The sequence below is a fragment of the Rutidosis leptorrhynchoides genome, chromosome 4, assembly GCF_046630445.1.
Source record: "Rutidosis leptorrhynchoides isolate AG116_Rl617_1_P2 chromosome 4, CSIRO_AGI_Rlap_v1, whole genome shotgun sequence".
Lineage (NCBI taxonomy): Eukaryota > Viridiplantae > Streptophyta > Magnoliopsida > Asterales > Asteraceae > Rutidosis > Rutidosis leptorrhynchoides.
The window spans coordinates 64,179,002-64,191,613 of record NC_092336.1 but is presented as its reverse complement, the minus strand read 5'-3'; positions in this window follow the sequence as shown (position 1 = coordinate 64,191,613).

Sequence of the window (12,612 nt, the reverse complement as noted above, 5' to 3'; positions counted from 1 at the left end):
CACCAGGTTTTTCTAAACCAATGTGGACAACGACGGCTCGTATTAGGGGAACATCATATATCCCTAGAAACTTGGCAAAACGAACCAAAACCGAAGAAGAAGAAACGAGCGAGTCGGAATAAGATAGTTGTATTCGTGTGGTGTAATATATGGAATATAGTGTTCTTATGCTTTATGATATATGTAAAAATTACTTGTATTAATAAGTATTTTTTTATGAATCTAACTCTTGTCTATTTTACAGTTTAAAAACACAAAATGGATAGACAACCCAATATTTTAAGAGACCTACCCGGAGACATGATTGATGAAATCTTGTCTAGAGTCGGCCAGAATTCTTCGGCACAACTATTTAAGGCGAGATCAGTTTGTAAGACATTCGAAGAACGTTCCAAGAATGTCTTGGTTTATAAGAGACTTTCGTTTGAAAGATGGGGGATATCACATTGGGAAACCCATAAGTTACGATGTGTTTACTTTGACGCATATATTGCGGGGAACCCAAATGCTATTTTACGCAACGGGTTAAGAAATTATTTTGACTCAATATATCCGAATATTGGACTTCGTGATTTAGAAAAAGCGGCTAACATGCAACATAAAGAAGCATGTTATGCTTACGGATTACTAATGTTCGCTTCTCACCAAAGTGAGAACAAGAACATCGGGCTACAACTATTAAACAAAACGTTTCCACAAGTGACGGAGTCGGTAATTGGGGTAAGAAATGAGGTTTTTAGATTATTACGGGACTGTTGGACATTACGTAACCCTCATCCCTTTGATGACGTTACAACACGCTGTCTTATCAACGGCCATAACGGTTATGTTGCACAAGACCAAGGATGGGAAGTAGTCCTAGTAAAACCAGAATGCATGACTTGTTTCTGGACGTATGAATTACGTGTCTTTATTGCCTTTGCTGAACGACTTGTGTACTAGCTAGAATTGTCTTCACAACTATCTTGTATCAAAGTTATTGTGTGCTATATTTCATGCTTTATGTAAAATAAGCGGTATTGTAAGTTTGTAAAATATTGTATAAAAGTTTGAACGCGAAATATTATTATAATCAGTTTTTCATATAGAATTGTAGTAGTTGAATTGTATATTAGCTACTAAGTATGAACTTAACGGGTAGGTACTACCCGAATTTAAACTTATAAAACGCTAATATGAAGAAAAAGCTTTTATAAATGAGTTCATATTATGCTACGAAATACTATTAACTACTCTTAATATTCTGTATGATTAACTTGTTCCATTTAACTATTTTGAAGGAAATGGCACCGACTACTCGACACACCGTGAATATGAATGAAGAGGAATTCCGTACTTTTCTAGCTTCAAACATAGCCGCAGTACAGGCTGCGCTACATACCAACAATAACCTTGGATCTAGCAGTACAGGAAATCGTGTAGGATGCACCTACAAAGAATTCACTGCCTGCAAACCTTTGGAATTTGATGGAACCGAAGGACCGATCGGATTGAAACGGTGGACCGAGAAGGTTGAATCGGTGTTTGCCATAAGTAAGTGTACTGAAGAGGACAAAGTGAAGTACGCTACGCATACCTTCACAGGTTCTGCGTTAACATGGTGGAATACCTATCTAGAGCAAGTGGGACAAGATGATGCGTACGCACTACCGTGGTCAGCATTCAAGCACTTGATGAACGAGAAGTACCGTCCCAGAACCGAGGTCAATAAGCTCAAGACAGAACTTAGAGGGTTACGAACCCAAGGATTTGATATTACCACGTACGAAAGACGATTCACAGAATTGTGCCTATTGTGTCCGGGAGCATTCGAAGATGAGGAAGAGAAGATCGACGCGTTTGTGAAAGGATTACCGGAAAGAATCCAAGAAGATATAAGTTCACACGAGCCCGCCTCCATACAACAGGCATGTAGAATGGCTCACAAACTAGTGAACCAGATTGAAGAAAGAATTAAAGAACAGACTGCTGAAGAGGCCAATGTGAAGCAAGTCAAAAGAAAGTGGGAGGAAAACGGTGATAAGAATCACCAATACAACAACAACAGCAATTACAACAATAATCGCAACAATTATCCCAACAATCGCAACATCAATCGCAACTACAACAAACGGCCCAACAATAACAACAACAACAACAACAGCAACTACAACAATCATCCCAACAACAATAATAACCGCAACAACAACAACAATCAGAAGCAACTATGCCAAAGGTGTGAAAAGAATCACTCGGGGTTCTGCACCAAATTTTGCAACAAGTGTAAAAGAAATGGTCATAGCGCGGCGAAGTGTGAGGTCTACGGACCAGGGGTTAATAGAACGAAAGGAACAAATGGTGTCGGAACGAGTAATGGCGGAGCAAGTAGTGTCGGAGCAAGTTATGCCAATGTAGTTTGTTATAAATGTGGAAAACCAGGCCACATTATTAGAAATTGCCCGAACCAGGAGAACACGAATGGACAAGGCCGTGGAAGAGTTTTCAATATTAATGCGGTAGAGGCACAGGAAGACCCGGAGCTTGTTACGGGTACGTTTCTTATTGACAATAAATCTGCTTACGTTTTATTTGATTCGGGTGCGGATAGAAGCTATATGAGTAGAGATTTTTGTGCTAAATTAAGTTGTCCATTGACGCCTTTGGATAGTAAATTTTTACTCGAATTAGCAAATGGTAAATTAATTTCAGCAGATAATATATGTCGGAATCGAGAAATTAAACTGGTTAGCGAAACATTTAAGATTGATTTGATACCAGTAGAGTTAGGGAGTTTTGATGTGATAATCGGTATGGACTGGTTGAAAGAAGTGAAAGCGGAGATCGTTTGTTACAAAAATGCAATTCGCATTATACGAGAAAAAGGAAAACCCTTAATGGTGTACGGAGAAAAGGGCAACACGAAGCTACATCTTATTAGTAATTTGAAGGCACAAAAACTAATAAGAAAAGGTTGCTATGCTGTTCTAGCACACGTCGAGAAAGTACAAACTGAAGAAAAGAGCATCAATGATGTTCCCATTGCAAAAGAATTTCCCGATGTATTTCCGAAAGAATTACCGGGATTACCCCCACATCGATCCGTTGAATTTCAAATAGATCTTGTACCAGGAGCTGCACCAATAGCTCGTGCTCCTTACAGACTCGCACCCAGCGAGATGAAAGAACTGCAAAGCCAATTACAAGAACTTTTAGAGCGTGGTTTCATTCGACCAAGTACATCACCGTGGGGAGCTCCTGTTTTGTTTGTCAAGAAGAAAGATGGTACATTCAGGTTGTGTATCGACTACCGAGAGTTGAACAAACTTACCATCAAGAACCGCTACCCACTACCGAGAATCGACGACTTATTTGATCAACTACAAGGCTCGTCTGTTTATTCAAAGATTGACTTACGTTCCGGGTATCATCAAATGCGGGTGAAAGAAGATGATATTCCAAAGACTGCTTTCAGAACACGTTACGGTCATTACGAGTTTATGGTCATGCCGTTTGGTTTAACTAATGCACCAGCTGTGTTCATGGACCTTATGAACCGAGTGTGTGGACCATACCTTGACAAGTTTGTCATTGTTTTCATTGATGACATACTTATTTACTCAAAGAATGACCAAGAACACGGTGAACATTTGAGAAAGGTGTTAGAAGTATTGAGGAAGGAAGAATTGTACGCTAAGTTTTCAAAGTGTGCATTTTGGTTGGAAGAAGTTCAATTCCTCGATCACATAGTGAACAAAGAAGGTATTAAGGTGGATCCGGCAAAGATAGAAACTGTTGAAAAGTGGGAAACCCCGAAAACTCCGAAACACATACGCCAGTTTTTAGGACTAGCTGGTTACTACAGAAGGTTCATCCAAGACTTTTCCAGAATAGCAAAACCCTTGACTGCATTAACGCATAAAGGGAAGAAATTTGAATGGAATGATGAACAAGAGAAAGCGTTTCAGTTATTGAAGAAAAAGCTAACTACGGCACCTATATTGTCATTGCCTGAAGGGAATGATGATTTTGTGATTTATTGTGATGCATCAAAGCAAGGTCTCGGTTGTGTATTAATGCAACGAACGAAGGTGATTGCTTATGCGTCTAGACAATTGAAGATTCACGAACAAAATTATACGACGCATGATTTGGAATTAGGCGCGGTTGTTTTTGCATTAAAGACTTGGAGGCACTACTTATATGGGGTCAAAAGTATTATATATACCGACCACAAAAGTCTTCAACACATATTTAATCAGAAACAACTGAATATGAGGCAGCGTAGGTGGATTGAATTATTGAATGATTACGATTTTGAGATTCGTTACCACCCGGGGAAGGCAAATGTGGTAGCCGATGCCTTGAGCAGGAAGGATAGAGAACCCATTCGAGTAAAATCTATGAATATAATGATTCATAATAACATTACTACTCAAATAAAGGAGGCGCAACAAGGAGTTTTAAAAGAGGGAAATTTAAAGGATGAAATACCCAAAGGATCGGAGAAGCATCTTAATATTCGGGAAGACGGAACCCGGTATAGGGCTGAAAGGATTTGGGTACCAAAATTTGGAGATATGAGAGAAATGGTACTTAGAGAAGCTCATAAAACCAGATATTCAATACATCCTGGAACGGGGAAGATGTACAAGGATCTCAAGAAACATTTTTGGTGGCCGGGTATGAAAGCCGATGTTGCTAAATACGTAGGAGAATGTTTGACGTGTTCTAAGGTCAAAGCTGAGCATCAGAAACCATCAGGTCTACTTCAACAACCCGAAATCCCGGAATGGAAATGGGAAAACATTACCATGGATTTCATCACTAAATTGCCAAGGACTGCAAGTGGTTTTGATACTATTTGGGTAATAGTTGATCGTCTCACCAAATCAGCACACTTCCTACCAATAAGAGAAGATGACAAGATGGAGAAGTTAGCACGACTGTATTTGAAGGAAGTCGTCTCCAGACATGGAATACTAATCTCTATTATCTCTGATAGGGATGGCAGATTTATTTCAAGATTCTGGCAGACATTACAGCAAGCATTAGGAACTCGTCTAGACATGAGTACTGCCTATCATCCACAAACTGATGGGCAGAGTGAAAGGACGATACAAACGCTTGAAGACATGCTACGAGCATGTGTTATTGATTTCGGAAACAGTTGGGATCGACATCTACCGTTAGCAGAATTTTCCTACAACAACAGCTACCATTCAAGCATTGAGATGGCGCCGTTTGAAGCACTTTATGGTAGAAAGTGCAGGTCTCCGATTTGTTGGAGTGAGGTGGGGGATAGACAGATTACGGGTCCGGAGATTATACAAGAAACTACCGAGAAGATCATCCAAATTCAACAACGGTTGAAAACCGCCCAAAGTCGACAAAAGAGCTACGCTGACATTAAAAGAAAAGATATAGAATTTGAAATTGGAGAGATGGTCATGCTTAAAGTTTCACCTTGGAAAGGCGTTGTTCGATTTGGTAAACGAGGGAAATTAAATCCAAGATATATTGGACCATTCAAGATTATTGATCGTGTCGGACCAGTAGCTTACCGACTTGAGTTACCTCAACAACTCGCGGCTGTACATAACACTTTCCACGTCTCGAATTTGAAGAAATGTTTTGCTAAAGAAGATCTCACTATTCCGTTAGATGAAATCCAAATCAACGAAAAACTCCAATTCATCGAAGAACCTGTCGAAATAATGGATCGTGAGGTTAAAAGACTTAAGCAAAACAAGATACCAATTGTTAAGGTTCGATGGAATGCTCGTAGAGGACCCGAGTTCACCTGGGAGCGTGAAGATCAGATGAAGAAGAAATACCCGCATCTATTTCCAGAAGATTCGTCAACACCTTCAACAGCTTAAAATTTCGGGACGAAATTTATTTAACGGGTAGGTACTGTAGTGACCCGAACTTTTCCATGTTTATATATATTAATTGAGATTGATATTTACATGATTAAATGTTTCCAACATGTTAAGCAATCAAACTTGTTAAGACTTGATTAATTGAAATAGGTTTCATATAGACAATTGACCACCCAAGTTGACCGGTGATTCACGAACGTTAAAACTTGTAAAAAACTATATGATGACATATATATGGTTATATATATATTTAACATGATATTATGATAAGTAAACATATCATTAATTATATTAACAATGAACTACATATGTAAAAACAAGACTACTAACTTAATGATTTTGAAACGAGACATATATGTAACGTTTATCGTTGTAACGACATTTAATGTATATATATCATATTAAGAGATATTCGTACATCATAATATCATGATAATATAATAATTTAAAATCTCTTTTGTTATTATAAACATTGGGTTAACAACATTTAACAAGATCGTTAACCTAAAGGTTTCAAAACAACACTTACATGTAACGACTAACGATGACTTAACGACTCAGTTAAAATGTATATACATGTAGTGTTTTAATATGTATTTATACACTTTTGAAAGACTTCAATACACTTATCAAAATACTTCTACTTAACAAAAATGCTTACAATTACATTCTCGTTCAGTTTCATCAACAATTCTACTCGTATGCACCCGTATTCGTACTCGTACAATACACAGCTTTTAGATGTATGTACTATTGGTATATACACTCCAATGATCAGCTCTTAGCAGCCCATGTGAGTCACCTAACACATGTGGGAACCATCATTTGGCAACTAGCATGAAATATCTCATAAGATTACAAAAATATGAGTAATCATTCATGACTTATTTACATGAAAACAAAATTACATATCCTTTATATCTAATCCATACACCAACGACCAAAAACACCTACAAACACTTTCATTCTTCAATTTTCTTCATCTAATTGAACTCTCTCAAGTTCTATCTTCAAGTTCTAAGTGTTCTTCATAAATTCCAAAAGTTCTAGTTTCATAAAATCAAGAATACTTTCAAGTTTGCTAGCTCACTTCCAATCTTGTAAGGTGATCATCCAACCTCAAGAAATCTTTGTTTCTTACAGTAGGTTATCATTCTAATACAAGGTAATAATCATATTCAAACTTTGGTTCAATTTCTATAACTATAACAATCTTATTTCAAGTGATGATCTTACTTGAACTTGTTTTCGTGTCATGATTTTGCTTCAAGAACTTTGAGCCATCCAAGGATCCATTGAAGCTAGATCCATTTCTCTCTTTTCCAGTAGGTTCATCCAAGGAACTTAAGGTAGTAATGATGTTCATAACATCATTCGATTCATACATATAAAGCTATCTTATTCGAAGGTTTAAACTTGTAATCACTAGAACATAGTTTAGTTAATTCTAAACTTGTTCGCAAACAAAAGTTAATCCTTCTAACTTGACTTTTAAAATCAACTAAACACATGTTCTATATCTATATGATATGCTAACTTAATGATTTAAAACCTGGAAACACGAAAAACACCGTAAAACCGGATTTACGCCGTCGTAGTAACACCGCGGGCTGTTTTGGGTTAGTTAATTAAAAACTATGATAAACTTTGATTTAAAAGTTTTTATTCTGAGAAAATGATTTTTATTATGAACATGAAACTATATCCAAAAATTATGGTTAAACTCAAAGTGGAAGTATGTTTTCTAAAATGGTCATCTAGACGTCGTTCTTTCGACTGAAATGACTACCTTTACAAAAACGACTTGTAACTTATTTTTCCGACTAGAAACCTATACTTTTTTTGTTTAGATTCATAAAATAGAGTTCAATATGAAACCATAGCAATTTGATTCACTCAAAACGGATTTAAAATGAAGAAGTTATGGGTAAAACAAGATTGGATAATTTTTCTCATTTTAGCTACGTGAAAATTGGTAACAAATCTATTCCAACCATAACTTAATCAACTTGTATTATATATTATGTAATCTTGAGATACCATAGACACGTATACAATGTTTCGACCTATCATGTCGACACATCTATATATATTTCGGAACAACCATAGACACTCTATATGTGAATGTTGGAGTTAGCTATACAGGGTTGAGGTTGATTCCAAAATATATATAGTTTGAGTTGTGATCAATACTGAGATACGTATACACTGGGTCGTGGATTGATTCAAGATAATATTTATCGATTTATTTCTGTACATCTAACTGTGGACAACTAGTTGTAGGTTACTAACGAGGACAGCTGACTTAATAAACTTAAAACAAAAAAATATATTAAAAGAGTGTTGTAAATATATTTTGAACATACTTTAATATATATGTATATATTGTTATAGGTTCGTGAATCAACAGTGGCCAAGTCTTACTTCCCGACGAAGTAAAAATCTGTGAAAGTGAGTTATAGTCCCACTTTTAAAATCTAATATTTTTGGGATGAGAATACATGCAGGTTTTATAAATGATTTACAAAATAGACACAAGTACGTGAAACTACATTCTATGGTTGAATTATCGAAATCGAATATGCCCCTTTTTATTAAGTCTGGTAATCTAAGAATTAGGGAACAGACACCCTAATTGACGCGAATCCTAAAGATAGATCTATTGGGCCTAACAAACCCCATCCAAAGTACCGGATGCTTTAGTACTTCGAAATTTATATCATATCCGAAGGGTGTCCCGGAATGATGGGGATATTCTTATATATGCATCTTGTTATTGTCGGTTACCAGGTGTTCACCATATGAATGATTTTTATCTCTATGTATGGGATGTGTATTGAAATATGAAATCTTGTGGTCTATTGTTACGATTTGATATATATAGGTTAAACCTATAACTCACCAACATTTTTGTTGACGTTTTAAGCATGTTTATTCTCAGGTGATTATTAAGAGCTTCCGCTGTCGCATACTTAAATAAGGACAAGATTTGGAGTCCATGCTTGTATGACATTGTGTAAAAACTGCATTCAAGAAACTTATTTTGTTGTAACATATTTGTATTGTAAACCATTATGTAATGGTCGTGTGTAAACAGGATATTTTAGATTATCATTATTTGATGATCTACGTAAAACTTTTTAAACCTTTATTGATGAAATAAAGGTTATGGTTTGTTTAAAAATGAATGCAGTCTTTGAAAAACGTCTCATATAGAGGTCAAAACCTCGCAACGAAATCAATTAATATGGAACGTTTTTAATCAATAAGAACGGGACATTTCACATGGACTCCAAATCTTGTCCTTATTTTAGTATGCAATAGCGGAAGCTCTTAATAATCACCTGAGAATAAACATGCTTAAAACGTCAACAAAAATGTTGGTGAGTTATAGGTTTAACCTATATATTATCAAATCATAATAATAGACCACAAGATTTCATATTTCAATATACATCCCATACATAGAGATAAAAATCATTCATATGGTGAACACCTGGTAACCGATATTAACAAGATGCATATAAGAATATCCCCTATCATTCCGGGAAATCCTTCGAACATGATAAAAAAAACATCGAAGTACTAAAGCATCCGGTACTTTGGATGGGGTTCGTTAGGCCCAATAGATCTATCTTTAGGATTCGCGTCAATTAGTAGATCGGTTTACTAATTCTTAGGTTACCAAGCAAAAGGGAAATATTCGGCTTCGATCATTCACCCATATAATGTAGTTTCATTTACTTGTGTCTATTTCGTAAAACATTTATAAAACTGCATGTATTCTCATCTCAAAATATTAGTTTTTAAAAGTGGGACTATAATTCACTTTCACAGATTTTTACTTCGTCGGGAAGTAAGACTTGGCCACTGGTCGATTCATGAACCTATAACAAATATGTACATATATATCAAAGTATGTTCAAAATATATTGACAACATTTTTAATACGTTTTAATGTTTTAAGTTTATTAAGTCAGCTGTCCTCGTTAGTAACCTACAACTAGTTTTCCACAATTAGATGTACATAAATAAATCGATATATATATTATCTTGAATCAATCCACGACCCAGTGTATACACGTCTCAGGCTAGATCACAACTCAAAGTATATATATATATATATATTTGGAATCAACCTCAACCCTGTATAGCTAACTCCAACATTACTGCATATAGAGTGTCTATGGTTGTTCCAAATAATATATATACATGGGTCGATATGATATGTCAAAACATTTGCATACGTGTCTATGGTATCCTAAGATTACATAATATATTAGAATACATGTATAATACAATATAAGTTAGCTAGGATATGATTTATATAGAATTGTTACAATATTTCCCGTAGCTACAACAATCAAAAAATATCCAATCTTGTTTTACCCATAACTTCTTCGTTTTAAATCCGTTTTGAGTGAATCAAATTGCTATGGTTTCATATTGAACTCTATTTTATGAATCTAAACAGAAAAAGTATAGGTTTATAGTTGGAAATATAAGTTACAAGTCATTTTTGTAAGAGGTAGTCATTTCCGTCGAAAGAACGACGTCTTGATGACCATTTTGAAAAACATACTTCCACTTTGAGTTTAACCATGACTTTTGGATATAGTTTCATGTTCATAAGAAAAATAATTTTCCCAGAAGAACAACTTTTAAATCAAAGTTTATCATAGTTTTTAATTATCAAACCCAAAACAGCCCACGGTGTTACTTAGACGGCGTATGTCCGGTTTTATGGTGTTTTTCGTGTTTCCAGGTTTTAAATCATTAAGTTAGCATATCATATAGATATAGGAAATGTGTTTAGTTGATTTTAAAAGTCAAGTTAGAAGGATTAACTTTTGTTTGTGAACAAGTTTAGAATTAACTAAACTATGTTCTAGTGATTTCAAGTTTAAACCTTCGAATAAGATAGCTTTATATGTATGAATCGAATGATGTTATGAACATCATTACTACCTCAAGTTTTGTGGATAAACCTACTGGAAAAGAGACAAATGGATCTAGCTTCAAAGGATCCTTGGATGGCTTGAAAGTTCTTGAAGCAGAATCATGACACGAAAACAAGTTTAAGTAAGATCATCACTCGAAATAAGATTGTTATAGTTATAGAAATTGAACCAAAGTTTGAATATGAGTATTACTGATAATGCTAAAAACGAACATATATTTCATAGCATTATTCCTCAAGAAAGACAAGCTTTTAGTTGCAATTGTTCTATTTACAAGTGATATTCGTTTAAATAATAAAAGGTGAAGACAAAAGACAGATTCGAGGAATTGAAGACGCAAACGACCAAAAAGCTCAAAAGTACAAAATACAATCAAAGAGGTTCCAATTATTGATAAGAAACGTCTCAGAATTACAAGAGCACAAGATTCAAAACGCAAAGTACAAGATATTAAATTGTACGCAAGGACGTTCGAAAATCCGAAACCGGGACCAGAGTCAACTCTCAACGCTCGACGCAACGGACTAAAAATTACAAGTTAACTATTTATATAAATATAATATAATATATAATTAATTATATAAATTATATATATATATTATATTTATATATTAAAACCGTAGGCAAGAAAGGTTCCAAAATGAGATGAGCTGTAGAAACAAACTCCGCGAGTTGCGGAGTTTGAAGGCCAAAAAGGCCGCGACTCGCGGAGTCTCCCTGGACAAAAATGCCTATAAAAGCCAGCGCAATTCAACATTTTAAATATCCTTTTATCAATCTCTCTATAAACGTGTGTGTGTATATATATATATATATATATATATATATATATATATATATATATATATATATATATATATATATATATATATATATATATTATATTTTAATTTTAATTTTAATTTTAATTTTAATTTCTAATAATAAGGGTATGTTAGCGAATGTTGTAAGGGTGTAAGTCGAAATTCTGTCCGTGTAAAGCTACGCTATTTTTAATCATTGTAAGTTATGTTCAACCTTTTTAATTTAATGTCTCGTAGCTAAGTTATTATTATGCTTATTTAAATTGAAGTAATCATGATGTTGGGCTAATTACTAAAATTGGGTAATTGGGCTTTGTACCATAATTGGGGTTTGGACAAAAGAACGACACTTGTGGAAATTAGACTATGGGCTATTAATGGGCTTTATATTTGTTTAACTAAATGATAGTTTGTTAATTTTAATATAAAGATTTACAATTGGACGTCCCTATAAATAACCATATACACTCGATCGGACACGATGGGCGGGGTATTTGTATGTACGAATAATCGTTCATTTAACCGGATACGGAAATGGATTAATAGTCTATGGAATTATTAAAACAGGGGTAAAATTATGTACAAGGACACTTGGCATAATTGATAAAAAAGTATTAAAACCTTGGGTTACACGCAGTCGATATCCCAGTGTAATTATTAAACAAAGTAATAAAATCTTGTTACAGTTTAAGTCCCCAATTAGTTGGAATATTTGACTTCGGGTATAAGGATAATTTAACGAGAATACTCGCACTTTATATTTATGACTGATGGACTGTTATGGACAAAAACCAGACGGACATATTAAATAATCCAGGACAAAGGACAATTAACCCATGGGCATAAAACTAAAATCAACACGTCAAACATCATGATTACGGAAGTTTAAATAAGCATAATTCTTTTATTTCATATTTAATTTCCTTTATTTTATATTTAATTGCACTTCTAATTATCGCACTTTTATTTATTGTCATTGTATTTAAT